Below are 17,057 nucleotides of genomic sequence, written 5' to 3'. Positions count from 1 at the left end.
AAGGTCCGTAAAATTCCCACTCATCCTGTATGTGCATCCAGATCGAAGCCGCTGTGTTCTCGTTGGGTTAATTCGTATCTCATCAATTCCCCCCTCCCGTTAGCGAATCTCACGGCGTATTTTAATCTGTTCTTTTTCTGAATATTTCAAGCTCGCTATAAATACCCCGGTAAATACGCCCGCGCCATCAGATATTTAAAGAGTATTGTTCCGTGCAGTCTGTCTGCTTTTTTGGATCGTGGCTGATGAAGTTTTTCGATAAAGTGTCCAATCTGCGTTTATTGTAAGGCAGCGGAATTTAAAAAACTACCCAACATACCTGGAAAGTACTTTTATTTCAGGGATTTCTGGGTGAGCCCTACCCAAAAAAACTGCTTTTCATACATTAAAGGGGCCCTCCAATCATCCCATGTACCTTGAGTGGCCCCTTTAAACAAATCAAATTCTACATAGAAATAGTCCACAAAAAAAATCGGACGGCTTCCGTACGGACGGCTGGAGGTGAAATAGTCACTAATTTATCCATCTGCCACCAATAAAGAGAAGTACTAATTATTACATCATATTATTCCGGGAAATTAATAAAAGGGCTCACCGCGCAGCGTAATGAAAGCGTTATCTGTCCGCGGAATGTTATGTTTTTACAAACTAAAAAGTATCATTTGCTTTATCTGCTTTCAGATTATAACATTTAAAACCTTTGTGAATAACTCTTTTTTCCTTTATACGATAGTCTTGGATACACAGATAAAAAGGCAATAAATTTATTGTATATAAATAAAATGGTCTTTTAGGCGTATTTACCTTCGTAGCTGCCCTAGACCTAACCCAGTTCAATGGCATCAGCTGCCTCCTCCGTACCGCCATCCTTATACAGTATGATGTCATAACCGGCGCTCCAGCTTTCAAGGATGTGCAGTGCCAGGCGCATGGGATCATACTGTATCCCCTATTATTTATCTTAGAGGGAGTGGATAAAGGCGTGATTGGGGTGGAGCTACTTGTGTAACTGGGCGGGGCATTTAGAAGAAGAATAATAGGGTTTATTTACCCCGTTTAATGTATAAAGCCATTTCTGGCTGTTTCTATACACATTATCGGGGCTTTTAGGGCTGTAGAACCCTGCGATCCCCTCATACCCAGCAAACATTCTCACCTCCTAGAAAAGAGGGGCATCAGGGGAGAGAGGGGCATCAGGGGAGAGAGGGGTATGAGGGGAGAAAAAGGGGGAATCAAGGTAGGAAAAAGGAGGCCATGGCAGGAAAGAGGGGCATCAGGGCATTAAATAGGAATTTGGGTCCCACAGAGGGAATGGTTTCCATAGAGGGAGGTAAATCATTATAATAATACAGTTTTCAGTATTATTAACCCTTTAATACTCCGTAGCTCGGGGCACAGGTTCCGTAAAATCACTGGACCCCCCCATAATGATTGAAGTTTTATGATTTCAAATATTCCCCTCGCTAACAAGCTCACAATTTAACCTCCAGTAGTCGTTGACGATGATTTATAGAAATGTTGCTATGGAAAAATAACTATTATTATTACATAGAGTCATAGCCAGAAACGCATGAATTAATTAATTAACGGCAGAATTAATAAAAGTGGGAAAAATAGAAGAATTCAAAAGCGCTACATTTTGTTGCTATAGAATTTTAACCCAAACCTATCAATGTGTGTAAAAATAGTTTAAAATGGATACAACTGGATATATAACATATTTAACAAGTTCGGCCGATGCAGACCATAGGAATTCCAGCACCCCAAGGAAATCATGTAAAATATGTTCAAGACCTCAGAGGTCTCTCCTTCAGACTGTCCAAGCAACTCTATATCTTCTTTATGGAGCACAACATTCTTTGAACTAATTATGGAGGAAAACTGCCTCATCTTAATTATTACTCTAGATGGTGTAGAAAGGGTTAAGAATGTTGAACATTCCATTTTACTTTGGAGTCCAGTTTTTCTTGTTTTATACATTTTATTTTACTAAACATCTCATTCCGAGCATTCAGAATTACCCTGGCAAGTGGAGAGTTAATCTTTAAAGCACCTGGGGGTAGTCTTGACCATAAGAACTGCCCTTTAATAAAATAACTCTTATTTGAGTGAATATAAAAATTCTACCCCCAGGGCGGTTTATCAAGGCATTAAATTGATGCTAAAAGAGGCATTTTCAGCGCGTCTGTAAGGCTCATTGCGCATAATCTGTTCTGTAAGAGTCCTCTTGCAATGCGGGAAATGTCAGTGAGGAGATCTTACCTCCTCGACGTACTTCGTGCCTGATCCTCATTCTCAAGGGTTATCCAGAAGTCTTTAATGCATTTCGGTAAATTTCGGGGACCAAATATCAGGACATCGCCTCTGCTCACTCCTTTACTCTATAGAAAACTATAGAAGAACTAGTAGGGCAATAGGCTGAGTTTTGACAATATATACCAAAATTTCTTTAATTATTATCTTTTATAAATTTACAATTTCCGCAGCTTCTTACAATCTACACTATATATTTGAGTTTAGTAATATTATTCATCAGATACATTTATGAAAACCATTCATTGAAACCAAAATAGTCTTTAACTAACAACATGGTCCGTGAAATGTATCTCTATGAGCAGGACTGCAGGACCATAAATGGTACCAGGTCTAGCCAGGAGCTCCTAGGAGTCTTTATCGAGATCTAATCCTAAAACTGCTAATCGTGTTACCGGCTTAAGAACTTCTCCCCCCTCTTCTTCTCCCTCGTTGATCTCAGCGATGCTCATGAGGTCCTGGATCTCCAGAGGGTGACTTGGCTCAGCTTGGCTTGGTCACCTCTAAGAGAACTAAGTCTTCAAGCCAATGAAAGAAGATTGAATAGTTACAATGTAACTGACAGCTTCATACTACAGAGGTCCTGAGATGAAGTTAATGGCTTTTTTGGTCAAAAATGCCTTTCTCAGATGGAATATTATGAGATATTTCCTACACAGAAGGTGATGGAGCCAGGAACTTAAATAGAAACCTAGAATGTGCCAGCAGATCGGCCCCATTCTAGTCTGTCCATCGTTCCTGCTGTAAAGACTCAAACCTTAGTCAGTCGTTGGTCTCGTCTTAGATTCAGGAGCCGTATGCCGATCCCATGCATGATTAAGCTCCCTCATTGTAATAACCTCTCCCACTTCTGCTGGGAGGCTGCTCCACTTATCCTCCACCCTCTCAGTACAGTAACGATGGGTGCAGGAAAAGTCTTTACCAGTGACTTTCAAGCAGGGCGCGACTTTGAAATAATACAGAAGGTTCTATTACTATTGTTGTAAATGAGAATGAACTGAAATGAACTGTATCCTAGACAGGGGCCGGAAGCGTGGAGGGGCCGTATCATTTAGTGGAGAACATATCTTTCATTTAAGGCTCTCATAAAACTGTGAACATATGACGATCCCCGAGATTGGAAATGAAGACGTTTGCCAGGAGACAGTGGCGAGGTGGCATGTTTCATTGCCTTTTGATTTCGTGTTCTAATAAAATAGGGACGGGGGGGAGATTTAGAGATATGAAAATGATTTTTTAATGTAGAAAGAAATATGAACTAGGAATTTATTGCAAAAAGAAGAGGGAAGTGTGTAGTGATTTTTAAAGACGTAGAAAATTTGAACAGGAAACAAGTGAAATACGGAGAAACTTTTACCTTGGAGATTAATTCATCTATTTTTTTTTATATATATTTATTTTCTGAGAGGATCAGAGTTTGGTGGACTTACTAAGTTAATGGGAAAAATATAAATTAATTTGCATTTCATTAACACCTGCAAGTTTTAGAACAATGGAAAATATATTTTCTGTAAGCATTGGCTCCATCCAGGAATCTCTGATATGGACTCTATAGTCTACTGGGATTTCAGGATATATATACCCATTATAATAGGAACCGTGCCTCTGTTGATCCAAAATCTAACAGGTTTACTAAAAATGGTCAACTATAGGAGGAAAATATCTAAGTCAACCGATGAGTCAATGGCCAAGTGGATGTCCAAATCAACGGTCAAGTCAACGTCCAAGTAGATATCCAAGTCAAAGGAGGAGGACAAGCAAGTCAATGGCCAAGTCAACAGCCAAATCAAATCAAGTTAAGCCACCTGACTATTCATGAATATCTGCACTGATGTTCGACTGGTAAGTTGCGTATAGTTTTTCCCCTGAAGTCTCAAGAGGGAAAAAAATAGATGTTAATATCCAAGTCAATGGTAAGTCAACGTTCAAGTCAACAGCCAAGTCGATGTCCAAGCCAACACCCAAATAAAGTTAAGCCATCTGACTATTCATGAATACCCGAACCGATGTTCGAACTAGAAAGTTGCATAGTTTTCCCCCGTAAGTTTGGTCAGAAACTCAAGAGGGAAAAAAAAACAGATGTTAATGTCCAAGTCAACGGACAAGTCAATGGCCAAGTCAACAGCCAAATCAAATCAAGTTAAGCCACCTGACTATTCATGAATATCTGAAATGATGTTTGACAGGTAAGTTGCATATAGTTTTACCCCTAAAGTCTGCTCAGAAACTCAAGAGGGAAAAAAAACCCAGATGTTAATGTCCAAGTCAACGGTAAGTCAACGTTCAAGTAGACGTTCAGGTCACCAGCCAAGTGAAAACCCAAATCAAGTTAAGCCACCTGAGTATTCATGAATACCTGAACCGACGCTCGACTGGTAAGTTGCACATAGTTTTCCCCCTCAAGTTTGCTCAGAAACTCAAGAGGGGACAAAACAGATGTCGATTTACATAAAGGCAGCGTTTAAAGGAAAACTCTCATTACTCAGTCCAAAAAAATGTTTTTTCCCCTTTAAAAAACATGAATTCAAAAGTAAAAGGCCTCTAAAAGTGGTATTCTGTACCCGTTCTTTCCGGGAATATATGCTGGTATGTAAAAATCATAAATACGATAATAATGTAAAATAATGTCTGTTATCTGCTAGAATGTTGCCTCATTATAATGTAACCTTCTAAATAAAACCCCTTTCTTTCGCCAGCGCACGGCCCATCACCCCCTCCCCGTTGTTTATTTCCCTCCGAACATCGCTTAGCCGCGATGAAAAGATCATTTAATGTGTTTGCTTTTCAAAGCTTTCACTTTTCTTGTTGAAAAGGCAGCTTTTCTTTTAATTCATTATTTAGAGTCTCTGTGGCAGAAAAAAAATTAATTATTCATTAGCAGCGTTCACACCTCCTCCGTTTCATTAAAGATATTCATTCTTAGTCCTCCCTTTTACGGCACAAGGGCACATATAACTCCCGCTTCCTAACTGCCCCAAACAGTCAAACATTGGGTTAATATAATAAAAATCTATATAATAAACGTATGCATTGGGATTCGTAGGAGTTGCAAATTTAACCACATTTGCTGATTTCGTCAATTCATCCGAATCTCCGAAAACGAGGCCAGACCTCCCACGAAACGGACAAAACCGAGGCAAAAAGCTAAAAATGATGGTCTCCCTACCTTCTCTGCCGACCACTTCCGCCATTTTACCCAAAAATAACCCAGTGTAAACAGTGTGAACTTCCGGAACATCGCCGTGAGGTTTCATTCGTGGAGATGCGGGCGAAGAGAGAAGAAAGAAGTGAGAAAAATAGAAGAAAGGAGACAAAGTAGATGCAGAACAAGAAGATGGGAGACACAGAAGCGGAAGTGGTCGGCAGAGGAGGTAGGGAGACGTTCAGAGAGCATGAGAGAGAGTGTGAGTGTCGGAGAGAGTGTGTGAGAGAGTGAGTGTGAGAGAATGAGCGAGAGTAAATGAATTTTAAATGATCCCTGATTTTCATCCGAGATAAACGGCCAGGAAAGGAATGGACCAAAAACGAACTGATAAATTTGGTTGTATGTTGTAGAAATTGCTGCGTTTTGTAAGATGATGAGAAACATAAGGTTTTTTTTTCTATTATTCCTCTACTAAGAACAAACCATAAACTATGCAATTCGCAAGACATCTCAACTTTTCAATATTTTAGGTGGAATTTCAGGAACTCATTTGAAGGAAGTTTCAAAAACTGTTATTTCACCAAGATTAGGCTGCACGGCGAGCCAAGTATGGAGTTTGCTTTAGGGGGGGAGGCATAAATTATGCATGCGCCAGATCTAAGATTTAGAGATTTAGTCAAATACAGAGGCCGCTAGATATTTGGGATGAGAGCAAATGTTGTAAATACTAACGGTAACCTGATTACTGAGATGGCGGGGTTATAAGCCATGAATTATTGCAGGGATCAGACTTTGTGTAATTCAAAGGAGAACGAGACTAAACTTTCTAAAACTACATGCAATGTAACGAAGTTTTACTTTACTGAGAGGGGGGAGATAAGTGGAACAGCCTCTTCATTTCATGGCTTCCTATGAAAGTTTATGAACATTCTTCATTTCATGACTTCTTACAGGCCATACTTTTTTGGGCTTTTTTTGGCAGCACAATGTTCTTTAACTAACAACATGGTCTGTGAAATGTATCTCTATGAGCTGGACTGTAATGGTACCAGGTCTAGCCAGGAGGTCCTAGGAGTCTTTATTTAGAGATAATCTCAAAAAACAGCTAGTCGTGCTCCTGGTTTAAGAACTTTCCCCCCCATCTTCTTCTCCCTCTTATTTTATGATCTCACTAATGATCATGAGATCCTGGATCTCCAGAGGGTGACACGGCTCAGCTTGGCCGCCTCTAAGATAACCAAGTCCTCAAGCCAATGAAGATTGAATAGTTACAACGTAACTGACGGGTTCATACTACACTTACAGAGGTGGAAGTTAAAGCCTTTTTTGAGCCAACATATACCAATCACATAAGTTATGGTGAGTAAAGGTGATGGAAACCCTTCCACTAAAACTTAGGGGTAGTAGAAGTATTATTACACACTCATCTACAGACACCAGACAAGCCAGAAAGCTCGTTGTTCCCTCAGAAATCTCATGGTGCTGCCACAACCACAAGGGATTCTGGGTAGGCGCATGCAAATATTGTATGTATGTTTATAGCAGGATGCATTTGTCGCATGAGGTTTGTATGTAACAATCCACACATGTACCAGGACCGTGCCTTATTCTGTTCATTTATCTCTGGTAATAACCCCCCCCCCCCGGCTGTGTGCGTTATGGGAACCGCGTTAACATACAGACAGCTGCTCCCACCCACTGCATTTACCGTTAATTCCAATTAAATGGCGTTTACTGAAATGCGTTAACCGGCTATAAACGCATCACGCAGCTTATTATAGCTTATTTATGGGAAACTTCTTATGGCGTATCGAAAACAGACTCATATGCTCGAGATGATGATAAACTGAGCCGTATAAACTAACTCAAGATCCCGGGAAGATTTTTTTAAGTTATGCCAAACTCAGGGCAGCAAAAACTTTACTTTGGAAGACATGGGAAGGAGCCACCAAGTCAAACTTATATTTTAAGATTTATTCCAGACTTGTAATCTTTCCACTTTCCATTTAACTTTGACCCTCAGTCGACGAGGTCAAGTCAGATGAGTCCAAAAGGTAACTTAACTCGGAAGCCCCCAACAATCACCTATGGAGTGACCAAAGTTGAGTGCTAGTCTTGGCTAGAGTTGCTTTAACATTGAACTCGGCTACTGTTAAGTTGATAAGTGGAGTTGGGACAATGAGTCAGCGCTCGAGTCTGATGTTTGAGTCGGTCCTTCAGGTCATCTGCCGTCTGCCGGCCGGTCTGGTGGTTGGTAGACAGTTGAGTTGGTCATCAAGCCTAGCAGTCCAATTAAGAAGTCTAATTAATTTGGTTACATTGGAGACCTTTTTTCCACCCAACTGTAGACTAGACTCGAATTCATATGAATAGTCGGGTTGTTAATGGTTTTGAGTAGCAAGCCGCTGAGATTTTGCCATCAAAGTCAAGGTGCGTGAAGTCATTTTAGTGAATAAAATAATCGAACAGAGCCAGATAGACCTTTTAGGCAAGGCTCGAGCCCACGTTGGCCCTTTTCTTTGAAGCATGATAATATATACAGAATCACGACCCTGTGGTTTTCCTAAATTACGGGAGTTTGTTCTGAATTTATATTCGGTGTTTTTAACATCTGGGAAATGAAAAATATCTCGTATAAAAAAAATAAAATAATAAAATACGAGTAAAATCCATTAGTTCCTCTTGAGACATCGGTTCTGTCCACCTGCTTGATGATCCTTACAGCACAAAACTGCGAGACGAGGGTCATCAATACCGGTAATTAACTTTTATTCTCTTTGAACTTAATACAAGGGATTTCATGTGAGTTTTATCTCCGTGCAATAAATTTAATACCCGACTTATTTCTGATTACGCATTAGCGTCACCGTGGCGACGAGAGGTTATAATGAATCTTTGAAAATCTCCATTTTTTTTTTCTTTTTTTTTATTAGATCTGGGCTGATTTCAAATAAAAGTCCGTGAGATGAAGAATAGGAAACAATCGTGAAAATCGTATCAGGCAGGAATTTATTGGAGCCGCCAGGATTTCAGAAAGTTTATGATCATTTTTTTTAAAGAATAAATTGATTTATGTTATATTTTAATCTGTGTACAAATATTCTAATTTGATAATACTGAAATAAATTATGAGTTTTCTCCTTCTGTATCAGAATGTTTCTTCATGTTATTGTTAATTTTTTATTCTCCTCTGTTGCTGCTGAAGATTTTTTTGGGGGGTTTAGATAAATAAAATAATAATTTAATGTATGTCAGAATTTTTTATTATAAAATTTGGATACTGTAACTTAGAATGGGCACTGGCCTCTAGACTTGCACATTCTAATTGATATGTACTCGCCAAATTACCCCTCGCTACATTCAAAAACTGATTTGTTTTTAAATATATATAAAATTAAATAAAAATAATAATAAAAAAATAATAAAAAATAATAAAAATAATAAAATATTACATTTTCAACTTGCATTTAAAGTCACAGGCAGCTCACAAATTAATGAACTTGCAAGTTGCCTGCGAGTATATGCAAGGTTTTTTATGTACTCATATTTTTGTGCCACCTCGGAAGCACTTACAATTTAGTGAATAGATCCCTTTGGCTGTTAAGGGTCTGTTAAGGTTATAGTGAGCTTCATTTTAATACATTTCAGTCTAATACATCCTAGAAAAAAAAAATCAGAAACTTGCTTGTTCTCCTAATCATAAGTGAGCTCTTAAAACACCTTTAAAACCCTCAAAAACCCTAAAAACTTAAAAAAACAACAAAAAAAAAACAGTGGTCAAAGCAAAGGCAGCACCGAGCAGAGCACAAGAGATCCAACTGATGCTATTCAGAGATCCAGCTGGTCTTATAGAAGCCCCATCATGGTGGAGGTACCTAAAGTCAACAATAATAGACCGGTATTATGGAAGAGAAAAAAAAAAAGTTATTTTTGCTTCCCAACATTCGAAAATTCTACATTTTGTCTCTTTACTTGTTTGATCATTGTAGGGTTTTTTTTATTATCCAGAAATATGTTCTAGATGAATAAAAACATAACATTTTCTGACAATCACCAAGATTGATAAACAATCTCTTTGAAAGTAATTTGGAATTTTGACATTTTTGTCTTTATTCTATAAAAGTGTAGTTTATTGAGTGAAGATTCTTCTCTCTGATACTTCATTGGAGAAGAAAAGAATTGTAACGTTGGTAACAAATGTAATTATGGAAAATATGAAGCCGGAAAGGAAGAGAATATATATATAAAAAAGGGGGTTTTTAATGCTCGTCGAGTAAACATGTCGATTGTCCCACGGATTTTAGGGTTAAATTAGGAAGTTGAGACATTTAATAAGTTAATTATAGATCTGTACTTTTCCACAAACGGTTTGTTTGGCGCATAAACTGGATCATATCAAGGACTGGAATGAGTTCTAAAAGCTGCGGGAACTCGCTTAGACCGGGCAAATGTAAGAATTATGACCCATTAGCAATTCAAAACTCCAAGAGGAAAACAAGCTCAGAGTCACAAAGAAACCGATGTAATTGGGGCTCTTTAGGGTTTTTTTTGTTTAATTTTTCCGTGCTTGATGTTTCCAGCTCAGAAAGCCATTAAGAACCCAACGGGAGGGAGAAGATGGGTCCTTCAAGAGAAGCGGAGCTTAGATGTTTAGAGGCGGCCTTCCTCGCTCTTATTAAATAGAAGAACGGAAGGCAGATCCATTTTTGCATTTTGAGGGTTTTTATACAAAAAAGAGGAGTTAAAGCGCAAAGTGCTGTATGTCATGACGAAAGACTCTGGAGGTCTACCCAACGGGCAGTGGGTAGATGAGGGCTTCTCCTTTGCTTTGGAAAAAGAGAAATACCATGAGAAAAAAAGTTATCATGTTGGGGTAAATCCAGACCATGGAAGAGCCCCAATCATAAAATGGGGAGCACCCCTGGATTACAGCAGGTTGACGAAGGGGGCAACTACATCACATGGCTACATGCTTCTAGAAGAAGATGGGAACGTATTTGATGGGATCCTTACTGTGCTCCATTTGTTTGAGGGCTTTGGATTTAAAAGTGAAAAGATCTGAATAAATATGGGTGGGGAGTAGGTGATGCCCCCCTAAAAAGCGAGCGCTGGTAGGAACAACAAGACAATTAAAATAGAAGGAAAGCCAATCTAATTAATATTAAAAAGTATTTAATTTCATAAAAAGTTAAATGCATGAAAAATTAGATGTTATTGGTTAAAAAACAGCTGAACTTTTTTGTTTTAGGGAGTGTGGTGAGAGGCGTGGCTGGGGGTGTGGCTTCACCAAGAATTTTATTGCGAAAGAATAATGGGTTTTATTTACCCCGTTTAATTTATAAAGCCGTTTCCTGCTGTTTCTATACACATTATCAGGGCTTTTAGGGCTGTAGAACCCTGCGATCCCCTCATACCCAGCAAACATTCTGACCTCCTAGAAAAGAGGGGCATCAGGGGAGGAGAGAGGGGCATCAGGAGAGGAAAGAGGGGCATAGAGAGGAAAGAGGGGCATCAGGGGAGGAGACAGGGGCATCAGAGGAGGAAAGAGGGGCATCAAGCGAGAAGATAGGGGCATGAGGGGAGGAGAGAAGGGAATAGGGAGGAAAGAGGGACATCGGGAAGAAAGTGAGGCAGTGAATGGATAGATATATACCTTTTAGCGACATCAAAAGAGATCCTTTGCTATTCCACTGAAAGGGTTAAAATAAAATATAATCAATACCTCGCTGGTCCCCAGACTGGATTGATTGCCCGTAATTAGCTGCCGAGGCATCCTGAACAGTTAGTGACACTTTAACGACATTTTAATCCCACACAAACTCAAAAAATGCCAATAATACAATAGAACATGGCCCAGCGTCAGTCATCGCGCACGGGCAGGACTTTGGAGTCCGGACGCCACCTCTGCCCCGGGCCCCTCGGTTCATTTTCTTTGCCGAGGTCGCTGTTTTATAATCCTCCGTTATTGCGATGTATCAGCGGCTCGGGGAATTTTAATGAGCTGAACTTTTGCCTTTTATTTTTAATTGGAAACTGTAAAAAAAAAAAAAAAATCACATTAATCTGCAGGGAAACTTTGCTTTATTTTCCAATTTTTATTGACATTCAATACAAGGAGATTTCTGTTGAGTTTCGGAGAGGCGGGGGGAGGGGTGATAAGGGCATCAGTCATGTGATTTTGTAATTATTCTATTCGGCTCATTGTTGGTGATAACAAGCTCTCCAAAGGGCTTATCTACTAAATCGTGAGTTTGTCTGTGAATTATAGAAACACAGAATCTGCCGGCAGATCGGCCCCCATCCGGCCCCCGTCTAGTCTGCCCGTTTCTCCTGCTGTAAAGACTCAAACCTTAATCAGTCGTTGGTCGCGTCTTAGTTTCAGGAGCCGTATGTCTATCCCGCGCATGTATAATCCCCTAACTGTATTACCCTCTACCACTTCCGCTGGGAGGCTGATCAATGTTATTGTTTATTATCAATGATGCATCATAATTGATGGTGGGGCCACGCTCATTTACAAGCAGTTAGTGTGTGTATAAGACATACACAGTTGAAACGCAATGTTGCCTGTGCACAGTGTCCAAAATAAACGGGACTGTTGGCAGGTATGGACTCTTAAATAGAACTAAAGGGGTCTACAACCCCCCCTTCTTTTCAGGGTCCACCAGACTGCATCGGAAGACGGGAGTGAGAGATCTTTTGAGACATGTAGCTTAATAACCTCCACCGCCTGAAATAATATTCCTGATTATTGCCTCTAGATGACTTTCAGAGATTGCGTATTTGCTTAGTTTATTACCTTTTTGGGTTGTCAAATAAGACATTTCCGCTAATGCAATTCTTTCATCTCTCTTTACTGAAATGAAGTTAGATTTTTTTTTTCCCCTATTGCTTTTCAGATTGAAAACTGTGCAGGAAGCAAAGCGTAGCCCTGAAAATTATACATTAAGTTGCAAAATCAAGATGACAAGAAGCACAATTCAAAATATACTTATGTGATTAAATCAGATTTATTTTTATTTCATGTAAAGAATTATAATTTTCAATAAGAAATATCTATAAATCAGACTTGGTTTCAATACATAGTTAAAAAAAACAAAGCCAGAGGACCTATCAACTGGCTAAAATCTATAAACACACAGTGGCCACTTAATTTATGTGTATCTGCATATGTAAAGTGGAACAGCCTCCCAGCAGAGGTGGTAGAGGGTAATAAAGTGAGGGTATTAAACATGCATGGGATAGACATACGGCTCCTGAATTGAGTCCAACGACTGATTAAGGTTTGAGTCTTTACAGCAGGAGAAACGGGCGACTAGACGGGGGCCGAATGGGGCCGATCTGTCGGCAGATTATATGTTTAGATGAGCCCTTGTTCCCTGCACCTTTTCATCTTGCTGAAAAGACTAAAAGTAAGCAGTCTTTTATTTTCCCCCAGCCAGGTTTTCAGTTTCTCCAGGTCACTAAAGAGTTAAACGCATACCTCTCCGGCAGAGATACATTTTTTTATGCTTTTATTTTATTGGGTTATTTGTAACAAAGTTTCAATGTAACTGAAATGGATGCACGGCTTAAAGGTAGAGTTCCGAGTTGATGTTAACGGAAAATTCTTCAACTAGAGAAAAGTGGTAAGTGGAGTTCATTGAGCTCGGACCTGGGCCCGTTATTTAACGACTTTATCAATGGCCCTGCAGTGGACAATGGGAGCCACGTGTCGGCGTTCGGAGACGACCCAAAGTCAGGTCTGAACTAGAATCTATTTCTCCCTGCAAGATGATTGGATCAAGTTGGAGGATTGGCAGATAGGGTTTAACATTGACAAATGCAAAGTTATGCATTTGGGGAAAAAAAAGAAATGTACAAATGATACCTTAAACGAGTTGTGTTGGGGAAATCATTACACGGAAGGACTCGGTAATTGTATACAATAAACTGAGCAACAGCGTCATTCAGAAGCCGCGAGGACCAGTAAGGTGTTGGATAAAATTGACTCAGGAGAGGAAATATAATTTGGCATCTCTATAAGTCAATGGTGAGACCGCACCTTGAATGTGTGGGGCAAGTCTGGGCAACTGTTTTTAAAAAAGGTCATTATGGAACTTTAAAAAGTGCAGAGGTGGCTACTTCAAATAATAGAGAAGTTGACTTTGTTTACAGTAGAAAAGGGCATCGTAGATGAGATATGATGTCATTATACAAATACATCAGCCGCTCTCTGATGACCCGTTCATTAGGACTGTACAGAGAACAAGAAGCCATCCATTCAGACCTTAAGAAAGAAATGAACCCCTAAAGCAGCAAAAAGGGTTCTTTACAGTAAGAGCAGTAAAGATGTGGAATCCGCTCTGCACAGACACTGGGCTATCAGATCCAATTGATGCCTTTAAATACGGGCTGGGTGGTTTTTAGGCTAAGAAGAATATGCAGAGATATAACTTTCTAAGACTCTTTACACAGGGCAGGTCCGACTTGGACAGACTTCCATTGCAGCTCACAAGGTGGCCCTTCAGGTAAAGTGGCTGCTGGCCTCATCCCTCCCCACCTCTTGCCACAAACTCCAAAACCAGTGTCCTGATTTGGAGACCTGAGACATTGGGTGGATATCCCATTGAGTGACCTCTCCTAACCTAAAGAAAATATCACTGTGTTTCATTAAGTTCTTAAATTCTCCAAAAATACTTAAAGTCGCCCAAAATCCACCTTCTCTAAACTGCACAGAGGAGATGCCATTTATTAGATGTTCCTTTTATGGAATCCTTTATGTGACCGATCCTACCGGCAGCGTCTACAGCAGCTTAAGCTGTAATAACACGGCTGCTCTTAATCCTCATTTGACTTTTTTTCCAAGCAGCGTTACTTTCTCTCAAACTTGGAGAAGTCGCACTAAATTTCCACTTGTTTGATAACTTCTCTTCCAGATCATATAAGTTGTTCTCTATAAAGGAGGAGGGAGGACTCTTGTTATCTCATTTTATGCCCCATAAATTTGAGCTATGTTTTATAAGCTCACAGCCCACAAATCTTAGGCTTTAAGTGGCCAATATATCATCGTCGCATTGAGAGGTACACAGAAACCGAGCGAGAAACATGACAGAAAACCTTTGTAGTGACCAAGCTCCTCGCTACAAACAAGAAACTTTAAAGGAGAACTTCCACCAATTACTTATTTCTAAAATCAGATTGAAAAAAGGTCTTCAAAAATATTCTGTTTTCTTTTTTACCCCAGTTGTAGTTTTTGCCCCATAATATAATATTTTCAGGCAGCTGCATATCAGCCGTTTGTATGATTCTCGTTCTGTTATCTGATCCCCAATCTACTAACCCCCCCCGACTCCTTATCATACCGCCTGTGGAACACAATAGAATGACTCAGTCTTAATTACCCAGCCGGACTCTATGATTAATGAAAGTCTATAGAGGAACGGACTTCATTAGCATTGCCATAAAGCAACAGCTCAGTGTGGTGTTTGAGCATCTTAAGCAAAGAAACCCTGTAATGTTATTCTTTCTTCCAAAGTTTTATTTACATAAAATCACAACAAACAACAAATACATTTTATAGAAACGTATTTGGTTTCCATGCCAACAAGTCGGTGTCTTCTTTTGTGTAATATGTTTAGGGGTTCCCTAAAATTATGAAATGAGGCAAAATTTAACATGATCTAATTATTATTTCCAGGAAGGGCCACCAATGGTTCTAATTTACTTGATTACGCAATGCAGGGAAGCTGGGAGGCAAAGTTATTCTTCTGATGCTGGCTGAAAAGTTCAAAGAACTCTCTAGCTGGGTTACAAACACAACCCTTGCCAGGTGGTCCCTAAAAATCATTTGTTGTCAAAGCCGTGTATATATATATTATTAAACCACGGTGCTAGGGGTGTTAATAGAACAGAAAATATCTCTATAAGCCAGTTCCGGACGCCGGTGAAGTTCAGAGCTGGAGGGAACGTTAGCTGCTACAAAGAAGAATTGGAGATAAGCGAGCGCAATGCATTAAACCTGCGACATTCATTTTGCTTTGGGTCAAAACAATCTCGCGGCACGAAAGGGATAAAACTCTACTATACACAACACTCCGTCTCGTCTTGCTTTTGGCTTCCTGATTTAAGACCTTTTAATTTTTCCAATAAAAGCCTGGAAAAAAAGGGCATTTTTCGACCATAAAACGGAATTGCTTGCAGAATAAGAAACGTGATTTGCAAAAAAAGAAAAAAAAAAAGTTTAACCCCTTGAATGTCGGGGGTTGGGGTACATTTCTTCCCACCAGGGGCCAGGCAAATTTTCTAAAAATTTTCTGTAATTTAGGTGATAAAGAAACAAATGATTTGTTTTCAAGAGGCCTTTTAGCTATTCATAGATACATCGTCTCGGGTTACTTGTGATGTAAAAGCTTTGATGAAGATGGCAGAGTGAAGAAAGAAGGGAGAAGATAAAAGAAAAAAAGCTAGATGATGAAGAAGATGCGGAAGTGGTCGGCAGAGAAGGTAGGGAAATATTTATAGAGTGTGTGAGTGGGTGAATGAGAGTGTGTGAGAGGGTGAATGAGAGTGTGTGAGAGGGTGAATGAGAGTGTGTGAGAGGGTGAATGAGAGTGTGAGAGGGTGAATGAGAGTGTGAGTGAATGTGGATCCATATATTTTGGATGAAAATTCATATATTTTCTTCCCTTTTGTTCAATTCTTTAATATAAATGGATTATTGGTGGGGCTGCGTGGGGCACTGGAGCGCCCCTTTAATTCACACAATACACAATGGACGTCCTTTAGAAGCAATGAGGTTCTGCGACGTTCCGCAGTACCTGACTCGTGATACGTAACGTTCAGTCACTAAGCACCGTCATCGATCTCTACAGGGAATCAATCCTGGTTAGTTAATAAGAACTCCAACATACAAATCATGAAACGCTATTAGTTCCGAGGAAAGTAATGAGAGCCCTGTAAGATTTATAAGCACACACGGTTCCCAAAGTCAAGAACTCATTAAGAATATTAATAGGCACCGAAACATCCAGCAATGAGAAGAAAAACTTGCGTTGTGGGGAAGTCGCGGCTTGGCGGATTCCAAAGTCATTATCTCATATTCACTGCGGAATTGGGTCAAAAAGGGTCAAACGAGACACGGCTGGGAGTCCCAATGACTTTAATATGTGGACTATATATGTAAATACACGGAGGGGACAGGGAGAAGCCAGCGTGCTGGGTTCCCCATGAATTCCATGAGAACTAAACACGGGTACTGTTCCTTTGGAGTTACTGGGTTCTCAGGCTGCTGGAGACCCCAGTAAATTGAAAAAATTAGCGGGGGACCTATGGCTGATCTCCAGGAGGAGAACTAAGCAAAGAGGTCCAGATACGCTGCCCATAGGCCTGAAAAGAAGAGATAAGTGCCCTCAATGATCTTAATATTAAATAAATAATGTCAGCGGGCAGAGTATCAATAAGGGTAACAAGCTTGGTGTCCTACAGGCAGAAACCTCTGACCCCCCCCCGCTACAATTCCTGTTACTAATATATTTACATCCCCTTGGCGTATTACCCTCTACCACTTCGGCTGGGAGGCTGTTCCACTTGTCCACCACCCTCTTAGTACAGTAAAATG

This window comes from Spea bombifrons, chromosome 11 (genome assembly GCF_027358695.1).
Source record: "Spea bombifrons isolate aSpeBom1 chromosome 11, aSpeBom1.2.pri, whole genome shotgun sequence".
Classification (NCBI taxonomy): Eukaryota; Metazoa; Chordata; class Amphibia; order Anura; family Pelobatidae; genus Spea; species Spea bombifrons.
The sequence above is the reverse complement of the archived record's forward strand: the minus strand, read 5'-3'. Positions refer to the sequence as shown.